Here is a 23,328-nt window from a genome sequence, read left to right as displayed (position 1 = left end):
CTTGCAAAGGAAGTACAAAAGGTGCCCATACAGAATGAAGAGAAAAAAAGTACAACAGAAAAAATGGATTTCATCATGTGAAAGTCTCACCACTAAGCGATGATTAAACAGGAGCATGGTGTTCCTCTCGGGGGTAAAGTTTAGTTCAAGCAGCCTCCGAGACATTGCGCTAAAAATAGAAGAAAACCTATCATAACTTGGTTTCAAGGCTTCAGTTCACGTTGGGTTCAGGCAACTGCAACAACAAATTCTCTGAGACGTGAAAGATTCCCAGATAAACAAAATAAAGGCTTGTAATACCGTATTTTAAAATGTAATTTAAAAAATACTTTGACGCTTTGAGATACATGTGACCTGAATTTCAAGATACGAGCCATCATTTGGATGTAGTTTTTGCTTTTTAGTAACTGTGAGTTGAATTTACGTCGCAAAATGCTGGTGTTAAGCTGGGGTTAACATTGCTGCAAAAACCCTAATCCTCTAAAAAATTACAACGTGTGAATAAAACTGCAGTGTTTGCACTCGTCAGCCACAGTGTAAACAGCCTAAAATTGCTAATAATTGACACCGACAGAGATGAAATGAAAGAACCCAGGAACTGAAAGAACCCAAAACTGCAAATTATTCAGTACAGGACAAAATTAACAAATTCTGAGATGTTTTTATAGTGATTTTTTTTTTTTTTGTCGTATCTTGAGTCCAGTTTCTTTTATCTACTTTGTGCCAAGCAAAATAATTCAAAATTACTTTGAGGATACCATCGTCATGGCCAGGATGATGATCAGGGGCATTATCCAGCACTAGCAGACATTTCAGAGGGAATCGGTTCTCTAGCAGATAATATTTCTTCACAGCCGTACCGAAACAGTTTGATCCACTCAATGAAAAACTGCTAAGCGTTTGCGTTAGCCCTGCACATCAACAAGAAGCCACGAACGACTAGCATCAGGGCGGGAGCTGATTGACGAGAGAGTAGGATGACAGAAAATTATTATAAAGCAAGCGGCGTGCAAATTTTCCAAATTTTCATATTGTGACTTTTTTCGAACTATAGGTCAAAAAATTCCACGGCTGTCATTTCCTATATTGAGATATTATTATGATATTTTTCAGAAACTGGGACTTTTATATCATGAGTTACCACTGTTTTGTAAAAAAAAATAATTTAGAAACAAAAGAGATTGTCAATGCCGACGTGTCTGTAATGTCTTATTTTTTCAGATATCACTGATTTCGCATAAAATGAATATGGGCCACGCCAATCCAACCCCTAACCCTTGCTTCCAGCATAATTTCAAATGTTTTTTGTGTGGCGTTAATTCTTTCAGACTACTTACTGCGCTGACTTCTTCGCTGCTGCTTTGAACTCCATCTTTTGTTTGACAAGATGGCCTCCAGCTAAACAGGAAGTGAGGCGCTCTTTGCAAATCTCACGTCATTCTCCATCAATAGGGGTCGGCTGAGATGCAAGCACGCGTCTAATTGGCATTGATCTTCTTGCCTTGAAGAAATAACCTCCCTCGGCGCTTCGCCGCCAAAGGCCGTCACGGACGCTCATTTCTTCGGGAGTTAGTTCATACGTCGCTCGTTTCAACTTTTTAATGCCGTTAATTCGCGAAGTCAATAACAAGTTACCAAGCGAGCGGCGCATTACTCTCCATTAACTCACCTGGACGACAGACGGAGCGCCGATATTAGGTTTGTCGCCCTAACGTCATTCCGGCTACCTTGAGGGGACGGCAAATGAGAACCGACGTGTCAGGAGGCATCAGAGGGAAGATGCATCAAAGCCATGGCGGGATTGTTGCCGCTCAATCGCTTCTTTTGTTCACAGACGAGTGTAGTAGAAGCGCGCGCGTGGGCGGCTGTTTGTTTGTCAGCCGTCGCCACGTTTCTCTCCCGGTCGCTAGTAATTGAGCGGCGTCAGGCTACGAGAGACAGGTCGCTGGGGCCGGTCTGGCGGCGGGGTCTCGAACGTGCCTTGGAGCATGGACCTCCGGAAATAACTCGCCGATCGTGGCAGGCGTGGGTTCACGATAGCGGGATATAGATGTTGAAGATGTCATTCTGTGGATACGGGACACCCCTTTCATGGTGGGTGATACTTCGCAAAACCCACTTGCTATCGATGAAAATACTCAATAGAGACCATAAAAAAATCATTTATTTTCTTGTTATTACAGCCTAAGACGGCGTTTCTCAAATAGTGGGTTGTGAGGCCAAATATTTTTTACAGCGTTTATATGGGTTACAGCTTAGTCTAAAACAAAAAAACAAGTGCATCAAAACGGCCTGAAAAAAGGAATAGATGAAACTCTAATTTTGTTGCAAATACACTTCACATGACAAAAATGGCGTTGACATATATTCTCTTTCCTTGGGGGGGGGAACTTTGCAAAATATAATTGAGAAGCACTGGCCTAAAAACACCCCTGGTAAAAAAATAATAAACCAAAGAGACATTTATTTAAAGGTTTAAATTTTTCAAAAATAAATCCTAGCAAACAACAAATATTGATTATCATACAAACAAAATAACATTTAAAAATAACATTTATAACGTATGCAAAACACCACAAGTGTTTGTAAATAGTAATACCGATTGTAAACACATCACACCCAGCTCGCATTCAAAACTCCATTTATCAATTGAAATAATGACAAAATAATGTATATAATTCATTAGCCAACCCTAAAGTCTTTAAAAAAAATGTTTTACTTCTTATGCTTGAAAAAGAGCAAATAAGCACATTCCGCTAATTGCCTTTGTGGCCCAACAAGCACAAATAAATAAATAATAAAAATAGATCTCATCCCGTGCAGAGATGGGACATCTCGTGCCGTTTAAATCTCATGAGATCTCGTCTTGTTCCATTCTTGTGTATTAAACTAAAAAGTTGAACACTATGCCGTACTTAGGATGTAATTCTTTCAGGTCTCACTAAGGGAACCACCATTGCATTGCTAGCCCGTAGAGTTCAGAGTGTTAAATTAGCAAACAACGCGCTACTAGCAACGTCAATTCCGCTCTGCAGCCGATAATGATTTTGCCCATCATGGTGATGTATTATTTCATTTAATTCCTATTCTAAGATCATCAGAGTGCCGCGGTTTGATGAGTGATGGAACATACAATGTTTTTATTATGCAATTTCTTGAGGTTTAGTTCCTCTCGATAGATGTCGCGTCTCCTGTGGCATCTCGAAGTCAGCGACTCGGAGAACGCGGGTTTTCATCTCACTTCCTCGACAGAGTTTGTCAGCCAAAATAAATCCAGGAGCTGGCAGCGATCCGCATTGACTCCATCCCCCTCCCTCCCGAGACGAAAATCCTCATTATCCGCTACGCAGCGCCGGGGATCCAGACTTTGGTGGTCACCCCGGGAGACGGCGCTCTGATGCAGGATAACATCAAATTGGCATTTCATATCGAGACACTGGCACAGTTTGACTTGAATCCAAAAAGTCTTTTGATTTAGGCAAAAAGGGACGAGCTGCCGATTGACTTGACCGCTGGCCGTACTCTCGAGGGACACCACGTCGCTACACTTTTTCTTATGCCCCTCATTGTCAGTCTAACAAGTCGTACGCGCTCACAATCCACACACCCGCAGTAGTTTCAAGTAAGACGACAAGGAGGGTGTTAATACGCCATTGCCGTGGCGATGCATACGTTTCTGACATCTTTTGACAGCTGCGGAGATTATGGGGAGGATTTGATTCAGGTAAATATTAGCATACGAGGGGAGGAGTGATCGTTGCCCACGGTGACAAACGCTTCACAGATTAGCATTATTGTCATATACTGTACAAGTCCCTCGTGTCGGACTTGGGGATCAACACCAGATTGTATTTGTCATGCGTTGTATCACACGTCGGTGTGAAGTTGCGGTGCCTTCGCTGGGTTCCGTGTGAAAGGTGCAAGCGGATACCTTGCAGGAGTTATGGTACAGCTTCTTTTTTATTTGAGGAAACTTTGGAGTGCAGGATTCTTAATCTACACAAAAATAATTATGCCTCCTTTGCTGAGTTCTGTGTGAATGGTTCAGGTGCAAAAACACGTTTAGATCCTCTGTCTGGCTGTGATGTGAAGACTATTTTGGATCTCTTTGTAAAATGGGCTAATGTTAAAGTGTTATCTGCTAAGTGTGTGGGATTCATTGATTATAATAGAAACTAAAATCTATCACTGTGTGTTCTGCTGTGGCAATATCTTGCCTTGTTGGAATTCGTGTGAAAAAAACATGGCAGATCGTTTCTCATTTGGGCAAATTTGCTCAATCTCTTTTCAAAATAGGCTTTCATGTAAAAGGGGTTTAATGATCGTGCATAAATGTTTAAAACATTTTGACAAGTGTTTATATTATAAATAAAACCAACCCCTCTGTCTTTCTGTGTAAAAGGCAACGGCACAGAAGTTCTAGATGCTATTACAGATTTATTACACAAATTTTGCAGGATCGCTACCTGGAATGACGAATGTTCAAGTGATTTTTGGTAAACATTTGTTGGGCTCTGTATGGAAGGCAATGGATAAATCAAAACTGCTGTTATGACTCAAATGTCTTTTTAAAAGTTTTTTTTTTTAAATCCTTTGCCAAAGATTTTTGTGCTTTCTATAAGAAAGTAATACCTTTGCCTTGGACACATATAGTATCTCCTGGCTTTATGGGAATTTTGATGGATCTCTGGATGAAACAGTCTTCAGGAGATTTGTGGTATCATTCCTCTAGATTAAAGCAATTAATCTGCCTTTGAGGACGTCTGTATGAAAAGCACAGGCCTGGTACATTCTCCTTCTTTTATTGAGTCTCCAGCAGCTGGATTTCTGCATGAAAGTTCCAAATGTTCAAGAATATTCCACTTCTTGGGCAATTTTGTCGGCTCTGTTAACCCAGATATTCAAAAAAATACATATCCATTATTACTCATAAACATAGTGTTGGGAAAGAAAAATATGTTCCTTTTTGCTCGTTACATATAAGAGAGTTCATATATCATTAAAGACGAATAGCAGCATATACGCTTGTCACTCCGCACTCCCACACACTGCAGTAAAGCACAAACAGACGCACTATAAATAGCTTTTCCTCCTGCAGGTCTTCTTCCTGTACACCTTTTCATACAGCAGGATTTGTGTCAGAAGAAAAGGCAATTAAGGGAAAGTTTGGCAGACGGGAAAAAAAAAGTGCCTTTGTGTGCATGTGTGTGTGTATGTCTGGGTATTTGTGCGTGAAAAGCATCATGGAAGTTAACTCAAAGAAAACGTTTACGAAAGCAAGTTTTATCCACAGAGAGAAAGCTAACACTGTAGGTAAAATCTAAAGTGATAGATTTTGTGCAACCTGGTGGATAGAATTTCTTTTCTTTTTTAACACTGCCATCTCAGTGAGGAATGTTGGCTAGCTATTTGAATGTTTTTAGTCGCGCAAATATTCATAAAAACTGCCACAGACTTACTTAAAATCACAATTTAGGGATCAGCAACATTTTGAGGATACAAGCCATTTCATACACAGTTTGATGCACACTCCTGAGATAACTTGTTTGTTCAAATTACCTTAATTAGGAGCGCTCCGATCAATTAGCTATTGGTGTTGGTTGATCGATCTTTGCGCAACAATCACATGATTGACCTGTTTTGATCAAAGCCTTTTACTGCGGATCGCAAAAATCAATCACCCGCAGCTAGAGTCCAGCAGAGCCCAAAATTATTCAATTTCAGTGGGTTGTAGCGTAATCATATAATAAATTGAAGTGGAATGTAAGTCTGCTCGGGGAAGTGAACGGAAAAAGAATTTCATCGTGTAGTGTTACTATGCATAAAAAAAACTTTTAAGTGGTGTTTAACAGTGCTTATTTGAGTCTTGTTTACAAAACTTTGATTAAAATGTCTTGATATACCGTAATTAGTATAGACCACAGTTTCACATTTTAAAAATTTCAATTTATGGTGTCCCTTAATATTTTTCCAGAGAAAACAAGTGTGCCTTGACTGATAAAAGGTTGAAAAACATTGATGTGGTGTCACTGATTTAGCAGTTGGTGACTGCTGTGTTTTTTGATGTATCAATCGCCGTGCAGTTGTTGTGGTTTTTTAGTTGACATGAATGGTCGGTATATTGGACGCTCAAAATTGTCCAGTACGATTGTAAATCCAGTTGTTTGTCTTTGTGTGCCCTATTATTGGCTGGCCAGGTCAGTGTGAATCCTACAGTATATATTAGATAATGAATGGATGGATGGAAGGATTAATGTCTGACAGTATTTAAGCTCAAGGTTCTCCTTGACACATCAGAACTTATTCAAGCCTTCATGTCAAGTCGTCTAGCTTGTTTCCTTCCAGGTCAAGTTTTCCTGGTCTAGTTTCCAAGTCCTTTTTTTTTGTGTAAAAACTTTATACTCTTCCACTTTTGTGTCCATTTTGCTCCTTAGGTGATAACGGAATTAAAAATATATTCTGAATCAAATAATTCCAGTTGTCTTTGGTCAAAATGTTGACATTTGATGCAATCTGTTCTGATATTTACTTGGTGTACGTAAATGGGAAATCAAAATAGCAGGTCGCTAAAATCTTTGAAACTGTTCAACTGCCTAAGCATCATGAACGCATTTCTAAAAGCAAATTTCAAACAGACAGTGTGAAAGATGAGGGAAACCCGAAGTAATGAGCTCCTATTACCTTGCTTCACATCCCGCATGTTCTTTTATGAAATATGACATAATTGCAGCTGTGAGGAGAAATGTCATTAGACGACGACTACGCCGATGCGGTTACCCTGCTTTTCTTTTACTAAAAATGAGAAAAGGCCCAAATTCGATTGTGGCTGCCATTGAGTTGTTGTGATAGTATTACCGCAGACAAATGTCTGGTATTAAGATGGGGGAGAATATGGGCGAAATAAAAAACAGGAGGGAAATCTAATTATGGAAGAAGGGCACCAATCAAATTAATGGCGCTTTAAGGCTAAATCTATAGCATGTTACAGATGCGATATTGCAGACATAATTCTGCGTGAGGAAAGCCTCTGGAATCGTTTTTTACAAGATCCCATGTGATGAGTCCGGTGAGAATTTATGAAAGGATCACTGGCACGCTGAGATATGTTTGTGTTCATTTAGAAATAAAGCGCCAGAAATTAGTCACACAATAGTGAGACACCAAAACCCATACTGATTAAAGTGAATTCCTCACAGTTCAGAGGTGATTGATTTGTATCCGGCCTCTGAGTTCAGTGCAGCTCAGCTTACCTTTTACCTAGCTAATCATAAAAAAAAAAAAAAAGTGATTTACAATTTTCGCTGGCTCACTCGAGGGTACTCTACACTTCTTGTTTTTCATTTCACACTCGATGGTGTGTATTCAAATAGATCAGATTACATTACATCTCATTAGGAAAATATCAAGCGGTAATCCATTATAATTCCTCAGGCTGTGAAGGTGAACAGCCCTGCCTTGATCTTTTTATGTGTATGAATAATAATAAGAATTGATGCCCTCGTCTGCTTGTTAGCATTGCTTAAATTAGGTCTCAGAAACACAAATCAACAAATAAAGATAGCGCTTCATTATCCGCCAGTGATTTTTCACAAGTGTAATGAGAGGAATTTGTAGGAAGCATTTAAATCCTCCCAATTTCACTCACAACGCACCCGTTGGTTTTTGGCCGGTATGCTTCATATGATGGCGAGCAAGCTGAGGAAATAGCAGCAAAGAGACAAACAAGGTGTTGCAGAGACAAAGTTTTTCTTTCCTTTTTCATCTGTCTGCTCAGACAGGACATGGTGATCAATGAGTCATCATTCCGCAACTCTCCCTCCTATCCTAGGACCCTCCTCCCTTTCTGCGCTGGGACCACCTTCTTATCTAATTGTTTTGTAACTCGGGGACTGTGCTGGGGATGACTCATAAGTTGGTGTTGGAAAAAGGAAAAACATTCCACGCCTCCATTCATGCACTCTCATCATTAAGTATTGCCATGTTTTCTAATGAGTAGGCCCGCCACAACACCGCATTTTTCAGGAGGATATGTATTGGCAGAAACTATCACGATAAATCATCTTAAAGTGGCATTTTTTTAATGCCACTGATGAAGTGATGGTTAGGACTTTAATTGTACTGTACAGTCTTTATAAGGTTTTTTTTTTTTTTTCTTTTCGGAAGATGTTGAGCATTGGTATTAAAATGTAGAAAAGTAAAATCTTTTGGACAAAACTATACCATAAATAGAAATGACAAAGTTTGGAATTGCACATTTGTTTTTAAGCTATTTGCACATCCTTCAACATTCTTTTTTAGTTAAATATAAACTGATATTTTAAACAACTCCCCACCAACAAACTGCAACTGCCAGGCTTTCAGCATCAAAGCCAGTAATTTGCGTCTATTAGCCTTTGAAAGACAGGTAAACCAACTGTTCCCGCCCACCATATGTAAGCTTGAAAGAAATTCACCACATGATTTGTGACTCTCCAGTAGCAACAGTCCATGCGATCTAAAACCAGCTTTTCACATAAGCGGCTATAGAAAACGGATGGATGAATGTTTCCAGAAGCAACTTCAAAATAAAAGCTTTGCTGCCAAAATACAAACATTCGTATCCATACATTATTCGCTCTAAGCAGTAACAAGCAAAAGCCAAAAGAAATAAAGATTTAGTGCTATGCAGGGACGAGAAACCTCATGGCGTATCTCGTAATATTGCGTTGCAAATGATCTCATCCCATTCCTAATTAACAAGGATTGAAATAGTACAAAAAGAGACAACGATTAGATGGTTGTTAGTTGATATGTGTGGCTACAGCATTACTTGGCTACAGTTAGCGCTATTATCCACTGTTGCACCTCATTAATAAATGATATAGAGTTGTCTGAGCTTTTGAACTGATGGGACTTGCAAATTGAACTGAAACGGTCAAACTGAAATATTTCAACAGTTTTCAAAGCAGTAAATGCACATGTAAATGGAGGTTTATCGAAAAAAAAAGTGATTGATACTAGTAGTAATGATTATAAATTAGACAGTTTGAGACACATGAAACAAACATTCAAGATTTGTCTTCCAATTTTTGCTGTTCTAAATCACTAAAAAAAACGATGTGTTTAAAAAACTATCAATATGAAAGAATCCATAAAACCGCAAATAGTCCTGTCTGCTGGGTTTTTGTTTTTGATTTTCGGTACCAAAAGGCTTTTCAGCAAAAATTTGGATTGTAAACTCCAACCTCTAGAAGCAAAGCTATCCTGCAGTTATTGTCCATCAAAGTTCATGCACAAGCATCTACAGACAACGTTAAACTGTCCTGGTAGAGATGCATTTTTCAATGTTTAAAATGTTGCTAAAGGGAAATCGACTCTTTATTTCTTGATGAGAAAATGTTTGAGGCTGTTTTGACTGACTAGACACTGCACAATCATGACACATAAGGGAGTAGTGTGGGTAAAGCATGCAGCGTCTCACACCAATAAAATAGGCTGTCTCTATGGCAATCTGTGTCACCCCCCCCCCCCCCAAAAAAAAAAACAACAACAAAAAAACATCTCCATTACACATTAGTGGAAGTGAGAGCGATTTCTTCTGAAAAGTGTGAACATTTGACTCTTTCTTTTTTGAGGGGGATGGCCATGATGGTGAGTCCAAAACTCACGGGAGAGTGACGATGTGTCATCTGCAGAAAGGCCACAAAGTCATTCGAGGACATCCCACGGGCACAGCCACAAAAAAATCAGCAAAACTTGAGTGCTGTCTCTTTATGTGCAGGTCTCGGAAGCTAATTAACACTGCTAAGTCTTTTAATGAAGAATAACACACTTTTCTGTTATGATGACCTTTCGATTTAATGATCACGGATTCCTCCGCGCTATATTTTGGTTAGGGCACAGCATTCAATGGCGCAGCATTTCTTGACTCGACCTGTATAAACCTGCAATAATTTTTCCCCAAACTTTTTAATGTCACCCCTCCCCAGTGAGTTGCGTTATATCCCAGAAGGCCGACTTGCTACTAATATAGCATCGCTTGACTGTTACAGTTACCATTTTTCTATAACACCTGTCCTCATTAGGGTCTTGGCTGATGTTAGGCAATAGACTGTGTGCACCCTTGACGTCAGCCGATCTCCAGGCACAGATCGTCAACGTCACTCTCACATTGTGGACAGTTTTGAATGTTAGCTAAAAAAAATGTATGCTAATGTAAATGTAGGAAAAGGTATCAAAATCTTCCAATGGTGCCTTGAGATACAAATGATATTAATGCAAAGACTGAATAAATTATCTATCTATCTATCTATCTATCTATCTATCTATCTATCTATCTATCTATCTATCTATCTATCTATCTATCTATCTATCTATCTATCTATCTATCTATCTATCTATCTATCTATCCATCCATCCATCCATCCATCCATCCATCCATCCATCCATCCATCCATCCATCGAGTAGATTTTCGAGATGTTAAGATGTCATTTGACAGAGTTTCCTTCTTGAGAGAACATACACTGCACAGTGGCAACACACTTAAACAATAAACAAAAGTGCGTTTGCAGCTATGTTACATTGCTTTAATGTTTTAAGTCAGATGCCCCACAACCACATAAACCTTTTGAGGTGAACCTGGTATGGATTAAGGGTTGCATGATTTCTAAAAGGAAAGGTGACTTGAGTTATGAGTGTGATTGTGAGTTCAACTCCTATCTCAAGGCCCCACTGAATTTCACTTACGATGTAACCAATACCTGCAAAACTCCTGTTCTCTCTGCTTTATATGATAATCAGGTGACTTTTGAAGGGCAAATAATTAAACATTAATATTTGTTTACAGAAAAATATTCAACTTTTGAGATCATAGGATAGATCTGTTATAAAAATAAATTAATAACTTAACAGGTAATGAGAGTTGACACATGACAAATTGACAAGTCGAACCATTCAAGTATGGAGGAGAATCTGGTTTTTTTTAAAATAATGAAATTAAATAACCTACTGATCACAAAATGTGTTTTATGAACTTATATTTTCCCGAGACACTTAAATCAATAATTAATTTAAAGAATGTTTGCATCATTGTTTTTTTTTCAAAACTACCCCCTGGAGTTCCTTCAAGTGCCCCCAGGGGTACTCGTACCCCCATTTGACTAACGAATGTTTAATGCAGCTTCCCAGTTGCTGAGGAAGTTTGAACTATGATGTGAAAGAGATCACACAGTAGTCACCCCCCCCCCCCCCCCCCCCAAATGTATGCTTGTGCAATTCAGCATTTCCACATTTATTAATTTGTGAGCCAAACCATAGATGAGGAACCAAATTACTTTTGTGTTACAAAATCAGATAGTTTTCCAAGAAACAGGATTAAAAGTAAATTATTTCCCAGAAGAGATTGAGAGTTGAGTAATGGAGATTGTGGTTGAATGTGCCAAAATAGGCAAATGTGATCAGCAGATTTTGATCTAGTTAGGGGATTGTCATCTGATTTTTGGTTTACTGCTTGTGTTGTTATCAATCTTAATATTGTTAATAAAAACAGAATAACTAACATTGAAGGAATTTCATCCAAAATAAAGATGTAAATAATTTTTAAAAACTAACGTCATCTTGTGTGTATAAAATGAAAGTATCACTAATCGTAGCAAAACTATCCTTTGTTTTTGTCTTAGTTCATACATATCATACACGAGTTTCAGGGTTGATTTAAAAACCATTTGTTTTGGTGTTGTAAGTGCAAGTACTATCCTTATTTGATGGTTGCCAGGTACATTAGGCAGAGGGCAAAAGCAGCACCCATTCTGTTCATTTGATGACTCCCTTTTTTGCCGGTTTCCAATTAGAAATGCGGTTTGTAGCGCACTCCACACTGCAAGTGGCACATGACTTTTATAGCGTTATAACTGTACGCCATTTCATTTGTGACACTCACAGCGTGGCCTTTGTAGCTGAGCACTTATCTCTTTCTGGACATCTGATGTCTAAAGGTGTCTCTTTAGCTTATGAGCGCTCCTTTCACAGTGTCCATGCTGCCTGCAACATGTTTTGCCTGTCTATGGTTTGGGTGCTCAAAATTGTTAAGTTGTTGACCACTTTTGGGGGCTTTTCACTACACTTGTGATGCGCTAACTGGTCATTCATAGAATACCAAAGCTATCCAAAAACAACGGTGTCATAGGCGAGACTAGCAGTGAAATAAATAAATACATAAATAAACCTAATTAATTCGAGGAGAATATTTTTCATGATCCATTAATACATACCTATGTTTTTCCAATTACATTTGACTGAAAATGACATCACAATGTCAAGGCCCAGGGTAGGACCATTCACCAGTTTTCTTAATTTGGTCATGTGATTCACAAGGTGAGCTCTGTTTTTTTTTTTTTTTTTTTTTTTTTTTAGTACCCCGTTATATCTATGTTGTTCTTGACTGAATTACTCACAGTGAAAGCAAAATTCATGAAAGGGGATCGGATTTTTAAATATCTTGAGAGTTAAAAGCTTTGAGGGCAGGTTTTGTAGAACTTAATGTATACGGGCTGTACAATTTAAACGTTCCATCCTTTTAATACAGATGAGCAACTGAAATTCGGAGGGGTTGGACCATTTCAATTTATAATATGATTAATAATTTGATAGTTGATTAGTCATTGAATTGCTGTTGATTTGTTCTACAATCTCAGTTTTTATCAATAATGTAAACTTGGCTTATCACCCGGTGGATGGAAAAATACTGCCATGATTGTGAGCAATCAAACTGGTCCTGTCACGTAAATTTGAAATCTGATTAGTTTGGGGTGGGAGCAGCAGTCTAATTGCAAAAATAGTCGCCGTTACATAGGCCAACACCCCTGATTCGGAGAGCCTTGGGTAATTTTACCCGACATGGTAACACATTGAGACTTGAATCTGATTGGACAAGAAAATCCAATACCCACCATTGCTCGGTCTGATGTTTTTCCATAGGTGGTTTCAGGTGTTGGGTGTAAACATAGTGATGTTAGATGGTAATCTCTTGAATACATGAACAAAATCAGATCTAGACATAAAACAGTATTAAATCCAGCCTCGTTGTCTCACATGCTTGTGAGTGTTTTCAGGTGACACGGCTCCTCCCTCCTGCTGCCGGGTGACAAATGCCAAGGCGCTCACCTGCGTCTTCAAGTGAAGATTCATCTTGCTTACAACACTGCAGTGCAGTGACAGGCCAGATTGAGAAAAATGTCTGTTAGCAAGATGAGCGTGATTCCACCTCCCCCGTTTTAACTTGTAATCCACCACTGTGCAGCGCCACCATGCTCAATTGCCCGCGTGCTTGTTCCGCTCATCCACAAGTATAGGGTAGGATGATTTATGGCGGACACCACCCCTCAGCGTCACTGTGAAATATGTGTGTATTTGTGAGCCTAATTGCGCAGGGGAGTTTAATCGCATGCAGGGTGAAGGTTGATCTTGTATGCGCGCAGGCTCTCATGCGTTGACACAGTTGGCACCTCGTCAAATTAAACCGTATGAAATGGGATTCACGTTTATACAGCGAGTTAGCAGCAGGAGCATGCGGTTACCTTCGTAATGAGCGGTTTGAACATAAGGACCATCCTTTCCAGAGCTGTGGCATAACATATTTATTGTTATTATTACAGTGACCCCACAGCTACTTGACAATCTTTCTGTGGAATTTAACAACGAGTCGCTGAGAAATCTCTGAGATAAATAGCACTCATTAACATTGCACTTTTATAAAAAGAAAGCAGTAATGATGTAGTTAAACGCAATTAAAAAGAAATGAAAGGTTTTTTTTTCCTTGTCGTCGACGGAATGTTTATTGCGCTATGAAGTCTGTGTGTGGAAAATGTTTTGAATTTGAAGGCACTATGAAACAGTCAGTTCATTATGTAAACATTCTTCAATGGGAATTCAAGGCGAACATTTTCTTTCAAATCCTGCTCAACATTTTTGGCACCCCTTCATATTTTTTTCAGAATCTCTACAGCATCTTACCACGCTGTATATCTACAATATCTAAATAAATTAACCACAAATAAACCATAAATGTACCACATTTATATTTACAGGGTCTTTTCATTGGATGTTCAATGTAGCTTAACAATTAAAAGGTTTTTCAATTGAAACTTGGTCATTTTAAAGAAATAACCTGAAAAGAAAGCATGTGTAGCTTCAAAAGGCACCCCTATTTAATATTTAGTTGCACAGCCTTTGGAAGCCATGACAGCTTCCAAACATTTCTAGTAGCCATCTTTAAGCTTTGTGCACTTCTCAGATGGTATTTTTACCCACTTTCTCTTGGCAAAATTGTCCAGCTCTTCAATGATAGCAGGTTTTTTTTTGCCCATTTGCAAACTTCAGCTCATACCAATGTTTTTTAATAGTATTGAGATGAGGACTCATTACTGGGTATTTTAAAGGAGTCCATTTTTTTCCTTTTCCTTTTCTGAGTGCTTTTGGATATGTCCTTTGGGTCTTTGTCGTGCTCGAGGACTTTTACTTTTTCACACACTTAGGTAGGACATATCGCTCTAGAATGTCTTGATAATTGTCTGATTTTAGGCCTCCAGTATCAGATATAGCAGAGCAACACCAAAGCATTATTGATCCTCCACCATGCTTGACCATTGGAAGGGCATTCTTTTCAATGTAAGATTCATTTCACTGTCCGTCAACAAACTTTTGGTGTGCTGTCCCAAAAAGCAAAATTTTTGTTTCCTTGTTTAGAGCACATTTTCCCAGAAGGATCCTTTTATGTATGTCTTTGCCTCCGTAAGGTGTCTGCCTTGGCCTTCACCCATAAAGCACTGTTTGGTTTGGTGTGCAGCGAATGGTAAACGCAACAACTCTAACGCCTGACCATTTCAAGTTTGCCTTCAGGTCTTTGGATGTTAGATACCTTGTACCTACCATCCAAGACTTCTGTCATCAATTTTCTCTTTCACCCATGTCCAAGAAGTTTCTTGCTGTTCCATGCTATTGAAACTTCTCAATACCATTATGCACTCTTCATACAAGAGTACCAAGTTTTTTAGAGATGGCCTTATATTTGGTGTAGGTCTAGGTGTAGGTAGGAAGTAAAGTAGTGATCCAATTTTTTTACTTGAAGTCAATAATGATGAAGTCCAAAGGTGAAATTAGATTGACATTTTTGACAATTCCCTGTGTTTCAGCTCATTTCCAGTCAACATTAACATCCTCCTCTTTCCTCCGACCTCCTAATTTCACACCATTTGAAATGCAGAAGAAATGCATGTACGGCAAAAAATAGCAGCACTCATTAACTCCAAGAACCGTGGTGAGACGTGCTCTTGAAGGCCTCCACCTGGCGAGGCACTTTTAGATTCCCTGCCGATCGCCCGCATCCACACATGTGAGCTGCATGTCCCCCCCCCCGTGGAACAGCGTCATCTATCACAGCCGTTCGAAGAGCTTCGGGGTCTTTGATCTGCTTGTCTCGAAATGAAAGTGCACATCCAAGTTCTCTTTTGAAGTCGATGCTTTTTAGCCACGCGGCGTTCCATCAAACATACCTGTTCAATACTTCATCTCCATTTAAAAATGTTGATAGGTTCTTACAGGCGGCTCGTGGCTGAGTGGTGACACACGTCCACCTCATAGTTAAGGGACCCGAGTTCAAAACCAGCTGAACACACGGAATTGTCCTCGGTGTGATTGTCTGATTAGGTGCGTGAATGGCTGTTCGTCTCGGTGTTCAGTGCATTTGGCTGGCAACCAGTTTAGGGTGTCCCCCGCCTACTGCTCGAAGTCAGCTGGGATAGGCACCAGCAAGCCTGCTACCGTCGTGAGGATAAGCGGCTATATAAAATGGGTGGATAGGTTCTTACATAAGGTATGGCTGCAGATAGCAAGCGGCTCAACAATGTTAAAATGGAATTTTCATTCCTTGCAGCCACATTGGGACGTCAAGCATCATTTTACACTCAACAAAAGAGGGTTGTTGTGAATCTGCTGCCCAAGAAGGCACAAACAAACAAGTGCCAAATGTTTCCAATATGAAATCATAGTCAAAAATGCTAAAAGAATGGGCCAACAGGGGGTTATGTTGTCTACAACAAACACTAAATAACTAAAATTTCGGATAAAAATATTGAGAAATAATAGTGCCGCTTTTGGAACAGCCTACCAACTCAAAAACACTGTATTTGATCTTTTCATCTAGATGTTAAATGAAAAAAAGTGAATAATATACAAGACGATTAGATATATAAAATTCAAAGAATATTTGCAAACTTGTCCTTTTGTATAGCAGTCATTGCAGGCAGTTTCATTACTATGTAATTTCATTATGAAGTATTATCTAAATGATCAAACAAGCCAGCAGTCTCCGGACTTTTTTTTTTTTTTTTTTTTTTTTAGGATAATATAAAATATTTCTGGACAGGGCTTCAGGCCTTTTTTTCTTTCTTTCTTTGCTGACAGTGGCTGTCTGTCACACTTAAATGATGAGGGCTGTGAAAAAATGATGACAGAAAATTATTCCGATGTTTAAAAATATCAGAAATAAAAATTACAAAGTTTTCAAAGATGAACATTCTTTTTCTTTTGATTTCACTGATGCCATTTTCTTTGTTGTCCATTACCACAATAGCAAGCCATTTCATTTTGAACAGGATGTGACGCAGTGTGAAAAAATGTATAAATTTCAAATGCCTATATATAGAATATAGCATGTAATTTAATATGGCATTAACAGATCAGTTTCTCGGAAGCAGATCCAGTTCCAATTTGCTGTGACCTTTTTTTCATATATTTTTACTTTTACTTGACCTTTCATATTTAAATAATTGCCCAGAATGATATTAAGTACTTTTTCCCCTTTACTTGCTCTATTATTTGGTCGTGAATATGTCCTCAAATCTGTCAGTGGACATATTTAACAGAGAAGCCTTTTGGAAGGTTATCTTTTGTGTTGCCAAGAGATTTACAAAATAAGAGATCTTGGAATCTTGTTCACTCGTGAGGGCAGAACGTAGCATCCATGCAGTGTTTGCTGTGATGCGGACAGTGTGCCGGACAAAATGCAGTTGTCTTTACTTGCTAATTTTGCATCTGTCAACATTTACATAAATAAAGTTTCCAGTATACCATTACAATCTCATAAATGGCTAGTGGAAATTTTCAAAAACACAATTGATTGATTCTTCAAAATTTCCAAACCAAAGTGAATTGATAAATACAGGAAAACTGATAGTGAAATACTTTCATTGCTGAATACGTTTATTGAAATCTGTTTTTTTTTTTTATATTTCTTGATGCTGAAGACCTTGCACCATTAACCTTCACGATAAATAACATCCATTTTAACGCTTTCGGAGAGATCATGCTTTGGATTCTACTTTCTTGTCGGCCTCTCTGGTACACTAGCATGTTGCTCCTGTTGTTTTCCTGGCACCGCGAAGAATTGCACAAGGTCAGCCAGAAAGCAGTACATAAGCTAATGCCAAACCTTGCCAGCTACAGTATCTTCCACATATCCACCAGCATAATTAATCCTTATCAACGAAGCCGTCACAACACTTGTGGTAAATTAGAAATGAGATGATCCATGTCCAAAAATGCTGTAAAATACAAGGAGAAATGCCTTGTGATAAACATTTAATTTATTTCCTGATCATGCTTGGAACTCAAAACACACATATCTTTCTTGGTTTGGCTAATTTTGTCAACCCAACATAACAAACAAAAAAACATGTGCTCATTGTTACAGTTCTGCACAATAGTATAGCTCATTTGCAAAAGCTTATATCTCTCTCAAAACTATTTGCCCATGCTTCAGAATAGACGTTTTTCTTATACCTATATAAGGAGCATTTGCCACAAATATTGCAAACATCCTTGGATGCTTTGTATTGTATTTACTTTGTGCTTTTACCAAACCACACCGTGTGAACATGATTTCAGAACAGCACTGTGTTGTTCTCATCGGATCCTGCTCACTCTGGGAACCAAAGATTATCAAGTTGGTTATTGTGACTATGCTTCCAGGAGTGACTTTAAAACAGTGTACCAAGGCTGTCTCCATCATATGTTACTCTTACCATTTTGAAGGATTAGCTGACTTTCTTACAACGTTTGTCTTTGACTATGTGGTCTTCACAGGCAGTGCATTGTCCCATATGTCTCCGAGCATTTCAAAAAATTAAAAAGATCGTGGGAGTTTGGCTGCCGCAATAGTAGATCTTGGGTGTAGAATCTAGACCCAAGCAGCCATAGCATCTAGTCTAGATGTGACGTGCCATAGCATCTAGACTCTAGATGCACCAGGCAACCATGGGTGTCGGCCGGGCTCAACCCAAAACAATAATGTGGGTCCCCCTTCCCATGGGCTGACCATCTTTGAGAGGGACCATAAGGGTCAGGTGCAGTGTGAGCAAGGCTGCAGAAGCTAGTTCTTGGGCCATGGAACGTCACCTCTCTGGCAGGAAAGGAGCCTGAGCTGGTGTGTGAGGCAGAAAAGTTTAGACTAGATATAGTTGGACTCGCCTCCACACACAACTTGGGCTCTGGTACCGGTCCTCTCAAGAGGAGTTGGACTCTCTTCCACTCTTGAGTTGCCCGCAATGAGAGGCACAGAGCAGGTGTGGGCATATTTATTGCCTGTACAATGGGGTTTACCCCAGTGGACGAGAGGGTGTGCTGGAAAGTGCTCTCCCTGGCGGCTCCCTCGTTCTGCTGGGGGATTTCAATGCTCGCGTGGACAATGACAGTGAGTTATTGGACTTCTGTGCTCTTAATGGATTGTCCATAACAAACACAATCTTCAAACATCTGTGCACTTGGCACCAGGACATCCTAGGCCGTAGTTCGATGATCGACTTCGTGGTCGTGCAGTGTTGTGTAAAGTAAATGTATTTCATATTCAGTACATATGAGAAAAAAAAAAAACAGGAATGGAAAATTAAAAAAAAAAAATGTTCGGCCCATAGTCCTGTAATTGTGCCAAAGAATTCACATATAATTTTCATAGTAATATGTTCTTAACTACCTTTGACACTTGAAAATAAAATTGTAGATATGATGAATTACACAATGAAATCATAGTGAGATGTGTTTTGGAGAGGACAGCCATTAGAATGATGATCAACTAATAGGTTTAGATTAGCAGGACCTATTTATTTGGAAAACGTGCTGAATGTGATCTGATTATGCTAACTGTTGGCTACTTGCACATAACTATCGGCAAAATGCACTTAGACAGCTGAGACCTATACTAATACATTTGCAATTTGATGAAATCAATCACAAATGTCATTCTGTTATGAACATTTACAAGATGATTTTGGAATTTGTTCATGTTACTTTGGGAATCACATCAAGCATCTTTCAATTATTTTAGGCTGCGACAGACCACTGTATTTAGCTGGCCCTGAATATGGTACTTGGTGTAAATTGAAAACAACAGCTTTAGATGTTCACTGAAGAGAAATCTTAACAAAAATAATCATAATTCAATATGGTAACTTCACAGTGAATTTTTGAAACTCAACACCAATTTGAATTTTTACATAGAAATTTCACTTTTCAAGGTTCTGCTGTATTTGCTTAAGCCCCCTACAAGAAAAAGTCAATACTGAGCAAAGTAAGAAAATGAAAAACAAGACTGGCTTATAAATAAACCATGACAAGCTCTTTTGTGTTCACTTTGAGGGCCCCCTCTCTTTCATTTGTTGCGGGTACTCTCCGCATGTAGGAGGACACTCCCTTGTAAAACAAAAAGTCTCTCGGATGGACTGAATCGGTATGAAGCGCACTCCCTGCGACCTTTGTGTTGGCCGCGTCGATATGGTCTAACCGCTGTTTCCCAGGCTCGTCCCGCAAGACACATGCTGCTCTTGACAAGCGGCACGTGGGGTGGCATTAAGTAGCAGCCATTGATTTGAAATGTTGCGAGAGGGATAGGAGACAGGGTGAGGGGGGGGTGCACCTTGTCAGCTCTCCTGCTTCAAACACCTTTAAGGCACCGGTGTGCTTTATACTGCTGCGTTTGTGTGCTTAACTGCATGCAGGACCTTTTTGCCTTGCAGCCTGTGTTGATGTCGCCTGGCTTAACAACATTGCATTTTTTCAAAAACATTTGCACAGCTCAATGCACAGTCCATTTGAGTTCAGGGAGTGACCTAAAAGGATGGTACAGTTCTTAGATTATAGTGGTGCCACTTTTTTGGTTAGTTGCTATTTATTTTCATCGGAGATGTAAACAAGCAGTATGGGTGGAAATCTTTGGCTAGGTTCACACTGCAGCCTGAATTGACCCTATTCAGATATTTTTTTATTTTTTTATTTCCTCCTTTCCAACCTTTATCTGATCTTTTGATGGCAGTGTGGATGACACATCAGATTTTTTTCAAATGTGACTTCTGGATGTGGTACTAAACCTATCAGGTATCTGATATTTTGTCATGCAACTTCAATCTGAATGGCCAGGTTGCATGCATCCCACATGCACATAAAAAACAAGCAACAAACATCACAATTTTCCGCGTTGAAGAATGCGGAAGCAAGTTGAACAAAAAATAACAACTGCTGTCAAGGTAAAGAGAACTCAATAAAGGGAAAGTGTATTTTGTCTCTTTGACTCTCTCTTTTTGTCTCTGTCTCTTTCACTGTCTCAAGCATGAGAGACATTGCTGGCACTCCACCAAATGCCATGGCAAAACAAAAATAAAAATAAAAAAACCTCACCCTTCACCTCACTAATGTAATGTACTATTTAAATTTAACAGGTTAAAAATATTATGTCTCCCTTCAACATTGCCAGGTACTTCCATAAACACTAATGTTAAGCAAGTAAAACACTGGGTTTGTATCAGAAGTAAAGAGACCATTTAATTTAAGAAAGTAGCAGCAAGAGAGAGGAAGTAGATGATGATAAGAAGGGGCCCCAGGAGAAAGCCCAGGGGCACACCTGAATTGACTGAGTAGAGGATGGTAGGAATGAAAGCAGTCTAGAATGGTGTGGATGATCCCAAAGGAGAAAAGTCTCTGACGAGGAAAGTGTGCGAGATGGTGCCAAACTGCACACTTGGGTCATGGGGCTTAAGGACGGCATGAGACAGATGTGAAGGGAAATTAAAAAAAAAAAAAAAGACTTGTCTCTTTTTTTGCATAAACTTTGATTTGTTATAAAACACACAACACACAGTGCATGGAGAGCAGCCATTAATATTGCCTGTAGCACTGAGCACTATGCCCCTGCAAGTTTTCTTAAAGGGCCAGGTCCAGCATGTGCTGTAAATATTTTCATTCTTTCTTATTTTCAAGTGAATCTGCTCACCCCCCCCCCCCCCTCCCTGAGCCCCATTTATGTCACAACAGTCCCACAGTCATAAGCACACCTTATATAATTCCATAACTCCATCAATGACTGAGCGTGGGAGTGTTATTGCAGTACATCGGGTAGTCTCTTCTGGTAAGTGACAGGCTTTTGAAAAGAAGAAATTTTAACTAATATGAACTGAATTGTGTTTTTTAAATAAACTAAATTTAACAGGTGTTTATTCGAAAAATATATGTTCAAAATATGCCATTTACACACCTAAGGAAGGCCACACTTTTGCTCTTTTGCACAAAGGCACAAGAAAGTTGCCATATATCTGCCTCATTTCTTTTATCCCCATGTAACAACCAGCAGCAAAAATGCCGACATGCCAGCACCAATAACTCATTACTGGACATTCAGTAATGGATTCTGCAGCTTTATTTACTTGGACAACCAGAGAGTGTTAGTGAATTTTAATTAGCAATGACAAGCTTAGTATTCAATTTATTTGCTAAATCTAGCAAAGCAATATAAACAGTGATCATTCATGTCATTATCTACATCTGCCGTGATGACTCACATACTCATCATTCAACCTCTCCTTCTGTACGTATTTTGTTCTTGGCATTACCTTGTGGGGGCTATTTAAATCCTGTGTAGCTTTATAGAAATGCTGTCGTGCGTAATCGTTGTGCGGCATAAATTTGTGTGTTTTTTAATGTCAAATTATCGCAATGGGATTTTTTTAAAATTTATTTTTGCATCGGTTAAAGGTTATTAGGTGTGACCTATCTATGGCAAGGAAGTTTTATAATAAATATTGCGTATCACCACTCAAAGAAAAATGACATTTTTTTCTGGGTACTCCCGTTTCCTCCTTAACCCTAACCCTAACCCTTATTCTGAAAAAATAAATGGTAGGTATAAACTCAATTTTGTCTCTGGTTGTTATTTTGTGTTTGAGTGGTTGTTTGTCTTTGTCTGCCCTATGATTGGCTGACAACCAGTTGAGTGTGTTTTTTTTGGCGGATGTTGGTGTGGTTGTGGTTGGGGGGGCTCACTCTTAGCAGAAAGGCATACTCAACAGACATTACAAATGTGTGGAAAGGAAATGTTTCCCACTGGTTGTCATAAAAAGAAAAGTAATTTGCCAGGCAACAAGTGTAGGCTGACATCTCACCTCAAAGTGTCTCATCTGTGCAAGTATGACGGGTAATCAACAGAGGTTTTCCCGTGGGTGAGGCGCTTCCTTGTTTTCACCGATCACAAGGTACACCTAAGCTAACGGAACAGACTCTCGGGAGACCACCAGGAAACGCATGACAGCTCCTCAAAACGACAATTGCGACTCATTACCGCTAAGTAGCCTTCACCCTTCATCCGTGATCTGGGCGCTCGCCGTTTGGTTAAACAACGACATTTTCCAGCATAATTCAGCTGTTCTTCAGGCCGTTCTCGGGGGCGACTAGGCGGCCACATAATTTGCCGTCAGGTGGTGTGAAGCAAGCGCGAGATTGACGTCTTAGCTGTGAATGTGTTAAAGCACAAGTGGCATCATTTCAAGGCACTTTTTCTTCTGCCCTAGTAAAACAGGGATGGTACTCGGTCGTAACAACACCGCTGAACCTTGGACCGGGAAATCAACTTTTGCCCTCATGTTGAGAACATATGATACGATCCAATAAAAGGAGGATACATCCAATGTGAAACATTAAGTTGGAACGCTGGAGGGAAAAGTGTGCTGCTTTGTGCAGTTTGACAAGGTGAGGATGTTGACCGGTAATATTAGCTTCTCATGCTTGGAAATTTTACCACAAGTGCCATCTTTTCTATAACCATCCATCCATCCTGTAGCCTATCGGTAGATCCTGACCTGGAACTGGTTGCCTACCAATCGCAGGGCATAAAAAGAAATCAAAATCACACCTAAGGGCAATTTGAAGTGTCATACACCTACCCTGTTGATTTTGGGCCATGTTTTATTGTATGAATCTCAAACATTTGTTTTGTGTGTTGCTACACATTACTGGCATAAATTATTGAATGATTA

This window comes from Hippichthys cyanospilos, chromosome 12 (genome assembly GCF_059441005.1).
Source record: "Hippichthys cyanospilos isolate Australia breed blue-spotted pipefish chromosome 12, RoL_Hcya_1.0, whole genome shotgun sequence".
In the NCBI taxonomy this organism is placed as follows: domain Eukaryota; kingdom Metazoa; phylum Chordata; class Actinopteri; order Syngnathiformes; family Syngnathidae; genus Hippichthys; species Hippichthys cyanospilos.
Note: the sequence above shows the minus strand (reverse complement) of the source record.